Source organism: Limulus polyphemus, unplaced genomic scaffold (assembly GCF_000517525.1).
Source record: "Limulus polyphemus unplaced genomic scaffold, Limulus_polyphemus-2.1.2 Scaffold174, whole genome shotgun sequence".
Taxonomy (NCBI): domain Eukaryota; kingdom Metazoa; phylum Arthropoda; class Merostomata; order Xiphosura; family Limulidae; genus Limulus; species Limulus polyphemus.
In genome coordinates, this window is record NW_013665784.1 from 72,591 (window position 1) to 84,399 (window position 11,809).

Sequence of the window (11,809 nt, forward strand, 5' to 3'; positions counted from 1 at the left end):
ACACAGTCCAAATGATGAAGTAAACATTGTTCTCTATAACAATAACACTAGAGGTGTAGAATACGAGAATGTGTCTAACAATGCATTTGATAATTGAAAGAAATTAACAACTAGTAGTGGTAAGTTAATAAATAAGAGAAGTGCTAGAGAACTGAAATAAAAATGACACTAGAAACACGGTAAGAAACAGTAACATTTTGACCAAACTTTGTCGTTAGTGAAACAGGTGACAAAAAATGATGTGAAATACGTAAAACGTGAAATACATAAAAAAGATGGGTTGTGTACGGTATGAGTTTTACTTTCAAAATGTCTGATAGCTCAGGGGTTACCTGTATGCTTAAAAAGGGTAATTGGATAGGATAATGCTCAGAGAAACAAAATTTCGGGTACTTCAAAAAATATATATTACGCTTATCAATTCATTTAGATGCAATTTCTATTATCAAAGCTCTTAAAAAAGACCCCGTAGTAATAGACGTACCTCTGATTTTTCCCGTTTATTTGAGAAGGATGTTATAATATTTAAGATAAACTTAATAAGTTCAATTTCTGAGGCTGAAATCGACACTCAGATCTTATCAATATCTAGCCTAACTTTAACAACTATTTCTCACACTAATAAATATCTCGCCGAAATCACGCGAGATTTACACACTTACTTTAGGAATTCACTGGATAGTTTTACCTCCTCAGAAAAGGCGTACTTTCTTCCATCTGTTTCAGGTTGATAGTTTAATAGTTTTCTGTGAAAAGTTCCAACTGTTGAAAAGTAAATGACAACAGTTTTGAATATTTTAGCACATAACTTGATACACGTTTCTATCCATTAGACCGAATAGTTACTATCATAATTTACCATTATTGAGTCATTAGGTTTATTGGTGTATTTTAAAACGTTGAATAATTGTGTATAAATATTCCATGAGAATATATTATCAAGTAAGAAATATATACACACACACACACACATAGATACATACATAAATACACAAACCTATATCGTATACAGGGGCGTATTAACTGACGCTCTAGGCCCACAACTTTAGATGCGTCCCTTCCTTCTCGAATGACTCACCAGGAAAATTATCCATCAACACGAGAAGAAGAATAAAGTAAAATGCAATGAAATAGATGGAAATTTGTTTTGATATAAGAATTTGAAAATCGAATTTATTTTTAATTTTTCCGTAGGATGCACACCTCAAATTATTGCACTTGCCTTGGTTAATACGCCCTTGATCGCATCATAGGGTGTGGAACTTTTAGAGCGACAGTTAAAATAGCGTTTAAAACTAAGACTTTTCATGTTGTAACTTAGTGAGTTTAATGAGCTATAGTGCTGGAATGAAGACCTTGTCGACAGCAGGAAAGAACGGAGTTGAAATACTATTAATCACTCCTCTTATTGAAAACTCAGTAAATAATTATTTGTTTCAAAATATTATCATTCTTATTGTGATATTTTTTTCCATATGTTATAAGCAAACATTGTAAATTTTCTGTAATTGATAAATATCTATATATTTGAAATTCAAAAACCATACACAATCGGTTTAGATTATAAAATTTAAGGTTTGTTGAGGTCAAAACATATTATTACTCAATAACATTAATATTTCCGTATTACAACATTGACCAGATAACAAAATGTTACTTTCTATAAATTAATCTTTATCGTCAAAATAACAAAAATTATATTACCAGGAATTTTCTATGCAGAAAAAAGAAAGATACATTTTGCAGAGAAGAGCATTATGGTAGAAACTTATAAACTGGACTGAAAAAAAAGTTTCTTCGTCAACCAAATAGATCTGTAATGAAATGCTGTTGCTAGCAATTAGGCTTATTAAAAGGTACAACTTCAGCTTTACCTGTATAGTGTCATTGTGATAATTTGAAGTTTGAGTTTCTTTAATTTTTAAACCTTAGTTATTATGAGCTATTTATATCTAAGAACCTATTATAATTAAACAAGCCTATTAACTTCATACTGGGTTTTTTAATCAATATCTTTAACTGTACTTGTAACAAATAGGAATACGTATACACTTTTTTTACTGTGTTTAATTAGTTCCCTTTAATCAACTCGGATTTTTCCCGTTTTTATTCCTCATTTCAGTATTACATTTTATGTAAAGATGTAAAACGATAACCGGATAATGGCGTCACCTACCAGAATAATTTCCAATCCTAAATTTTATCGTATATATTGAAGATTTTTATTTTAGAGAAGTTCAAACCATCTTCTAAAGTTTTCTTAAACGTTATTTGAAATTAAATTCAGTACATCTATCACTGTAAAGTCCACATACCCTCTAAACAGCGCCATCTCTTTATAACAAATAAAATAAAATTTCATAAAATATATCATGAATGACTCTTGAGCAGGTAGCCTGGCTGCTTTGCGCCATAAAACCCCAAATAACCAACCAGGAATAACTCATTTCTTTGTAACTATGAAAGAAAATACTAACTTAATGTTACGGTTTGAAATTCCCAAAACCAACGAAGCAATGAAACCAAAAGGTCTAATTATACTGGTTTAAAAATCACACAAGACTACATTTTATTTTTTAAATTCATCTCAATTAATACAATGAATATTTTGTACTGAATATATAATAGCATTTTTATCAGGCTTTTTTTCTCTGGCAACGTGTTCAACCAAACTGACGTATTCTCGTAGAGAAACGAAACGCCTTCTCAGCACTGTCATGTAAGAGACAAAAAAATTATTTAAACCCTTTTTTACTCTCTCGCTAGTTTCTTAAGTGCGTCATAAAAATGTAGAAAAAATACCATCCGGTATGATTTTTATCACTATTATTAAATTCAAAATTCACGGTGTTAGGAAAGCACGTAGGCTCGAGAACTCAATTTAACACAAACATATGATACCTAATAATTGGGTTATAGTTATAGATTATTGTATTACATTTAAAATGTAACTTACTTTGGTATCATTTTAAGCTTGAATATTTGCTAAATCGGTAATGTAATATAATTATGACTGAATATTAGCCTAGTTGATTAACATTTTTTTTGTTTAAACTTGTACAGTTTGTTTGTTTGTTTTTAATTATGCACAAAGCTACACAAGGGCTATCTGTGCTCTGCCCACCACGGGTATCGAAACCCGGTTTCTAGCGTTGTAAGTCCGCAGATATACCGCTGTGACACTGGGGGGCAACTTGTATAGAGACATCTCAAAAGTAAATAGACACCAAGATTTTCAATAGTTATTTATCTCACATTATCAACTTGACAAAAATGTTTACAAATGTGCACAAGTACTTAGTCGATTTGCCATTATCATTTTTCAGTGCTTTGACTCGTTCTGGCATGGAATCGATGAGTCATTTTTCAGTGCTTTGACTCGTTCTGGCATGGAATCGATGAGTTCTGCAGTTTTCTCCTGTCGGATCTTGACCCAGGCTGCACGTAAACCATCAAGTAGCTCTCCAGGGGACGTTGGTTTTCTGAAACTTCTTCTCACTGTTCGAGCAAGTATGACATGCTCGATGCGGTTCACATCAGGTGACTGACTTGGCCATGGGAGCCGTTGGATGCCTTTCTTAATTAAATGTCTATTGAATAAACATCATGGTGTCTATTTACTTTTGAGATGTCTCTGTATATTATGTATAGTGAAACAAATCAACATACTCTTAACAGCCCACGGTAGCTAAGCGGTAAGCTTCAAGTTTAAAACACTTAAATTATGGGTTCGTTCCCTATTTTCTTTAAGAAAACAAATACCTTTTGCACAGTAAGTGACAAAGAATATCTCACTGCCTCCACACCTTATCGAAATGCAAAACAGTTAAATTAATTGCATTACTTTTAAAGCGAAATTTCTTTATGAACAATCCTAAATATATGACCCATTATGTCTTTTAAAATACTTTAAGCAAAGAAATATTCGTATGTAAAACACAAAACTAGGAATTGCGAAGTCCATAATGAAAGTAATATCTAAATAAATTTGTCTTTGCAAATAACAGGATAAATTTCGCTAAATACAAGTATAATTTGACTTTGTTTGCTAGTAAGACAAAGAACTTTACTAAATCATTTTGCAAAGTCTCTCAACAATAAACATAACGAACCCTGAAAAACTGATCTTGCAACTTAACCAGTGTGTGTGTGTAGGGGCCTGAGGAGTTCTAAGATTCCCATCTCCCCATTATTTTCGACACCCCTTTCCATACTTGGAGTAGGTCTCTTTTCTAGTCCAGAGCAGGGCATCTTATCAAAAATAAACATGCTTGCTGGCAAATACATTTTTATTCTTTGGTTTAGGAAATACAGACATCGGAACCTGGGTGGGGTACTGTAGGCATGTGCTCCCAATTTTGAACAGGTAGCGAAGTTCCCCTTGTAACTTGTGTATAACTATCATGGAAAGTCATAGTTTTAGTTTTGAATTCAATGTTCATGGTTAACATAGCGATTATAGTTACCCTCAATCGTCGGTTCCCTCCTCCCGAATTCAGATATGTTTCACTGCTTATGTTCAGTTGTATTTAAAGTGTCTCGATCGGCGTCTGTAAAACAACAAATAATCGATGTAACGATAAAAAAAAAGCCTAACAATAGATTAGAAATGCTGTTCACGCAAGCATGCCTTAACGAATCAGTTAGTTCACACATCAGCGGTCTGGATGTATTAGTCATTCTATATCAATGCCATTCAACTGGAAAAGGTATATAACGAGCTTTTTCGTTAATCCAAAGAACGGCGAAGAGTTCGATCAATAACAACAGAACGTTAATAATATTGGTTGGAGACGGCTTGAATGGGTAATGAAGAAAAACTTTAATATAAGTTTAAAATAACAGCAAATGTTGTACATAATGTTAAACTTATATTAAAGTTTTCTTCATTAGCCATTCAAGCCGTCTCCAACCATTATTAGTCTCAAAGTGGGTTCCTCGTCATCGAATTCAGAACGTTAATAAATTAAGTTCGTTAATTCCCGACTATAAACAACGGAATACCTAAGAATTAACGAATGAAATCGCGTGTATGTTTGATAAAACGTTGAACAATCATTTATTTACAATGGTTTCTTTTTAACAGGGACGCCTAGGTTATGCGATATTTAAAGTTCGATCATATAATATATTAAACCAATCCATTTATATAATTTGGTTTGTTTGTTTTGAATTTCGCGCAAAGCTACGCGAGGGCTATCTGCGCTAGTGTAAGACTAGAGAGAAGGCAGCTAGTCATCACCACCCACCGTCGACTCTTGGGTTACTGTTTTACCAACCCATTTATATAAACTTCAATTTGAAGAAATTGACGCTATTACCTACATGTTAATTGATTATGAATCAAAAGAAATATATAGTAAACTATAAAATAGCAATTAAGAAACTATGTATGGTAACAGACCAAGTCCATTAGAATTAGTAGTTATTATTCTGTTGATAAAAGGCTTGATAAAAAAAAAAACAAGTTTGCTTTTTATAATAGACGAGAGACAAAATAGCTGTAAGACAAATTTATTTTGAAAGCAGCTAAGTAGGTGTCAAATATTAACTATTTTCGTGTTCTCCGGACTGGAGTGTTAGTGTCAGAACAACTAATCCACGCTGGCAGTCTATATTAATAGATACTGTGTAATGTGTGGTTTTAGCATGGTTAGTCAAAACTCGAGAACTAAAAGCAGTAACTGGATTCTTCATAACAGAAACAGAAAATTTATTTATTGAATATTTACTGCCTGCTTAACGTATCCAGTTTCTGTAAGTGTAACTTATATGCTGTAAAAAAGGTTTCTGTGATGGTCGTATGGTAGATGAAATAAAAAAGTTTTGATAGTAATTTTTAACAGTGATATTATTCCAATATGCCATGTTTTGGGTTACCTGAAAGTTATTGATATATAAATTACAGCATCTATTTCGGTACAACCCCGTGGGCACATAATGAGTGTATTCCATCTGTAAGAGTAGTCTGCAATCCAACCACAATTAAAACACATTGAATATTTAAATTTAGGGAATTATGCAGAAACATAATATTTTGTATAAAAGCTATATGGAATTATCCTAAGTAAAGTCTCACTTCCAAGTGGCTCCATCTAGTCATAGGAAATAAAATTAAATAATATAAGAACATTCTTTATACCTCTTTATCACTTTTCTAAAAACTAAATCAGCTATAAAAGAAACTGTTTACCACAATTTGAGATTTTATAGTAACTGAATCAATAAAGCAATATGATGAATACCTAGATTTTAACCCTGGCTGTTTCCATTTTATTTGCTTTCCATTTGTATAATTTGTCGTGTAATAAATAAAAACACTTTAAACTATTTTCATACAGATAAAATTTAGCTTAATGTAAAACGACATTTAATGATCTCTTAAAATAATTATTAGACAGAACAATAACTTATTAACCGAGTAGTAAATATATTCAAGAAGTGAAAAAAAGCGTCATTGAATCTATACCACATGCAAAATACAACATTTAATTGTGTAGAATGGGGTGTTTTTGGCCTTCCCTGTAACAATATAATTGAGGTCATTCATTTTCGCGTCCTTCAAAACATTTATTAATATGCATCGTACACCATAGATTTCAACAACAAAGGAGTAAACAATAAGAAATTAAACATTTCAAATCAAAAATTAACGAAATCGTCCCACAGCAATAGGCAAACACAGTGGTGTAACTACAAAAGATGCTCCCCCCGCATTAATTAGGCTCCCTACATTTATTCTCCTTGTCGGCAAATCTTAATTTTTACAGGTCCTTCGGGTCCCTTTTGGCTCCCCCCCTTTCCCACCATTGCGGAGGCTGCGGGGGCATACTTACGCCACTGGATAAACTACCTAACAGTTTTACGAAATGGTGACAACTAATCAATAGTTGCGTTCAAAGTTCTGACCAAATGTGACAAGTGCCAATATGGCGGCTTCACTGTCAATATTAATTTGTGTTCGTAGTCTGTCCTCATGTCTTTTATTCATAAACATTCCTGTAGTATGCAATGTTGACACACATTTCCTATCCTCTAATGTGAAGAATAACATTCATCTGAGAACCGTTCGATATACAACCGAGTAGCAACCAGAACATCCTGGTGACACTATTCATACAGAAGAAAGGACCCTGTTAAACTGTTCCTCAACTAAATAGTGCACTATAATTGAAATGATTTCGGTGTAGCCGCTACACAATGCTGGAGAGTACCTTATGATGGGGACTTTTATTTTAATACTGTTTTTTTATGACCTGCTTACACAAAATTCTGATCTAGAACTTTCAAACTTTGTGTGACAACATGACCAGATCTAGATCTGTGGTCCTTATTCCCTCTTCCAATGGCTCAGCGGTAAGATTGAAGGTTGATAATGTCAAAGTCTGGGTTCGACCCTGCGGTGTGCACAACACAGATATCCCATTATTTAGCTTTGCCCTTTTTTTACAAATAAACCAACGATATTCTGAGGCACAATGTCATATGTATGGACGGGATGTACTTATGTCTATAACTCTTGTTTTCAAAGAGCGATTTTCTCAAATTAGGGTTTAAAACGTTTCATTTGTTATCATCTATAACTTTTTCATTCACATTCTGGGTATACGATGCACATTAATATCATTTTTGAATGACATAACTTTAAAAGTGGCCTTAAATTTTCTCAATGATTACCATTAGACCCACAACACCCCATTTCCTACCACTAACAATTATTTTTCTATAGCTATCCATTTTTGACTTATTTGCCTGTCAAGGGACTTCTGAATCAAGCTGTATTTATACCTCGTGCAGTCTTCAGAATGTTAAATTTTTGTATATGAATAAAGGTATATTAGGAGCGTGTGTTTGTTTCTTTGTAAGTAAGCACAAAGCTACACAATGGGCTATCTGTGCTCTGCCCACCACGGGTATCTAAACCCGTTTTTTTGCATTGTAAATCCGCAGACATACCGCTGTGCATGTGAGGAAAATAGATTCTTTGTTTGAACAGGCTGTAAAATAAAAACTCTCGACTGGACAAGAAATACACAAAATTAGAACTGACATCATGACACTTTGACAGTTAATGATCTGTTATATCAGATTATCCGAAATGTTTGGAGTCGGGTTCAGAAAAATATTGAATTAGATTTGAACATTGCAATTCATATTAAATGTTATATGTCTGAATAATCTCTGTCGATAAAAATGTGTAATAACAATATTGTTCAATATTTAATTTCTGTAATGCTCATTGATGTATAAAAAAAAACATTTGAATACTATAAGTAAACGACTTTAAAATACCAAAATTTGTTATTTTCTTTAGTTGGACACTCAACGTTTCGCTTTACAACTTCTTCAGGAGCGTTTCACTAAAACACAAACAGTAACCGATAGTACAAAGCTTCAAATGTTTTAAAAGAAAAATAACAAATTTTAATGTTTTAGGTAGTTTATTTCTAGTATTAAAATACTCTTCATGTTTTTGTTCATAAAATTGTTGGACTGTTGTACCCATTTGATCTCTCTGTTAACATCAAATAAAGAGTGAGAGAACTAAAAAAAAAATTGATATGAATGTAAGAAAGAAACTCGGTCTGGTTCTTAATTGTTTATTTAAGTTATATTCACATGACTATTACTCATTCTAATTAAAGTAACCATTACCCAAACTTAATTATGCCGTGCTTTTGATATCCATTAGTGATAAGTTGTTAAGGATTCTAAACCAACAATAAAGATATATTTGTAATCGACATCTGAGATAAGTTCATATTTTGGTAAATTATTGGTGTATAAGTGAACGATCAGTGAATGACATCACAAACACGTCATCTCACCATACGCAACGTAATTCCTGAATACTTAGCCCGAGAAGTATTCTTAGGACCATTTTAGGACCAAAATGTTCATATTTATGCAATTACGAGCACATTTTCCACATTCGATCTAATTTCTTCGAACAATAATATCGGTAAACATAAAGCTCAGCGACTAATCTTAAGTTATTGAACTGTGACGAACTACTATATTTGGATGGAGGTTCAGCCTTCATCCAAAATGTTAAACTCTGCTGCCCATATATAACCGATTTATTCCATTTTTTTCTGAATTTTAAAAAACTTTAACATATTTTAAGGAAATGAGATTGGTTACCGTTGAGTAATAGTTTAGTTTTCATGCTTCCGAAATCATAATTCTAATAATGTTTTTACACGTAAAATAAAAAAAAAGATACGAATGAATATTTCGTTTGATTCTCTTTCACAGTTATAGTAGAAACAGTCAAAAATGTTTCGCTGACGATGATAACTCCAACTTTATACTTTTTTTTCTTCCGAAAATAGTACGGAGTCAAACACAGAGAAACACTAGAAACTGGAATTACGTAACACCGAGAAATGTTCAAGTTCTATACAAGAAAAATAAAAACTCAATGATAAATCTGAACTTTAGTTGGGGAACTTCTACTCAAAGTTATATTTTTTATGTAAATCTTTAACTTTACATCATATCATTTTACTTCTTAAGTCACTTTTATGTTATTTCCTGAGTGAGTTTCTGACTTCAGAAGTAAGCTTCTTACTTTACATTTACTTAAGCCTAGAATTATGACTCCCAAACCAACATCAGTCTATTATTTTGTTCACTTACTAGCTGTATGTTTATGTTTTCTATTTACATCTTTTTATCTTCCGCTTAGTGTAAAAAGCTTTTCCTACACAAAAATACTTAGAGCGTAGCAGACCTTAATAACACATAACAAGCACCATGGGCATGGCAGGAAGATACCACGTGAGTAGTCAATGAGTTATTCAAATATAGACTGAGATATTTGTTTAAAGGTCCCCTCGAATAAGCGCTTGATGAGTGGCTCCACCGCGAGCTTTGGAAGTTATAACCACAATTCTTAACATAGATAAAAGTTATTTCAAAGTGTACCGCTTAAAATTTATATTTCGAACTTCTCTTTTTCTTTCTTACAAACACCCATTTCATAACAAAAATAATTAAAACAAAACTTAACTACGTTCATTTTTGACGTTATTCGTCTCTTTATTCTAGTATGTCTACTAATTCGAGAAACTGCCGCCAGTGTGTTGTGAGGCGAGATGTCGTCATGAAACTAACGTCTAAAACAGTCTCATCCTTCATCAGTTTTCACAGAAAAGTTAAAGTTTCATAACAGAAAAAAAATAGTTTCAAATATGCAGTCTCACAAGAAAAAACAACAACGACACCAAAATCGTAAACCATTAGAAATGCGGTTGTGAATGTCACGTTTTTCCGAACGCTTTGTCTGTTTCCACACTGAACGATCGTTCTAGCAAATTAAATTGCGTCATATATGCAGCACTTTAGAGCAAATCGATATGAAAACTTGAGGCACATAAGAAAACGATGTGTAAGTATGTGGAAAAATACCGTTAAGCACAATGGGCTATTTGTGCTTTGCCCACCACGGATATCGAAACACGGCTTATAGTGTTGTAAGTCCGTAAATATACCGCTGTGCCACTGGGGGGGGGGGCTACAGTGACGTCGTTACATAAAAATTTTATATTTATCAGGTGTGGTAAGGCAGTGGTATTCCAATGTTCAGGGTTAGGGCACTCGACTCGCATTCTGCAGGGCGTGAGTTTCGAATCCCATCACCAATCATGCTCGGACTTTCAGCTGTAGAAGCGTTATAATATGACGCTCCATCCGACTATCCAGTTGAGTAGCCTAGGAGTTGGAGACGCGAGGTGTTGAATAGCTGCTTTTTCTTTAGCCTATCACTTCTAAATTAGGGGTGGTTAGGTTAGTGATATAGCTCTCGAGTAACTTTGCCAGAAATTCAACAAACAAAACAATCCACCGTTCAGTGTCACAAAAGTTTCTTACATTAAACATGATTTATTTTCTTACTTCAAGACTAAACTGGTTCTGCGTGAAAACTTCCTATTGCTTAAGATGACCAGTTGTGAAATTTGAAAATTAAATTATCCCAATTTTTATAGGTCATTAGTCACACCGCAATCAAGTAGTTGTATCCGAATTTCGTTTAGGATTATTATTAACGACCCAATATACATATGAGAAAATATACAAAATGAACCAACGTCAACTGTTTTGTTCTACTTCCTTCCAATTCAATAATTAATATTTCGATACCCGTGGTGGGCAGAGCACAGATAGCCCATTGTGTAGCTTTGTGCATAATTAAAAACAAGCAAGCAAACAAACAAACTATATTCACCATCACAACAACTGTTAAATGTTATTAATAAAAACTAAAAATAATGAAAAATAAAGCATCTTGAATTAAGAGTTGTTGAGAATCATACTTAAATCCACTGTTTGTACGAATAAGTTGCAATTAACCAATATTTTGTGCGACATTACTAACAAGAATATTTTTTTATATTACTCTTAATTAACCATAATAGTATCTTGACCTCACAAATCACTGCTGACTAGGCCTTATACCAGAGCTCATCGGTTGAGCTGGGAATGCAACACACAAAACATAAAACGTGTGACGTTTAAAAACTGTAACAACCAACAAGACATCCCCTGATTCTCAAATATTTATCTACATCTTTGTTCAGTAGGTACTGCGACGTGACATATGCGTGTTCTTCATTGATTTCAAGCGTGATGTAGTCAACGTTTCTAACTTGGCTGTACGATAGTTAGAAACTGTTATGTCTCTGGTCGTTTGTTAATTTCCGGTATAAATTCTTCCCGAGGAACTTAAGCGATACAAGTCCTTTCTTAAATAAAACTATTTTATTCTTTCTCAATACAACTTTGCAGTACACAGAATTTTCACGGT

The 11,809-nt window shown here is 33.2% G+C and overlaps 1 long non-coding RNA gene across 1 annotated transcript in view; it reads right to left on the reverse strand.

The window, feature by feature from the left end:
• Positions 1-2,650: 2,650 nt before the first annotated feature.
• Positions 2,651-11,809, reverse strand: part of LOC111084929 — a 34,480-nt gene continuing 25,321 nt past the window's right edge. Inside the window, exons 2-3 of the long non-coding RNA XR_002609812.1 lie at positions 4,467-4,550; positions 2,651-2,712 (exon numbers count right to left, since the gene is read on the reverse strand). This is a non-coding gene — a long non-coding RNA (uncharacterized LOC111084929). The remainder of the gene's footprint in view (positions 2,713-4,466; positions 4,551-11,809) is intronic.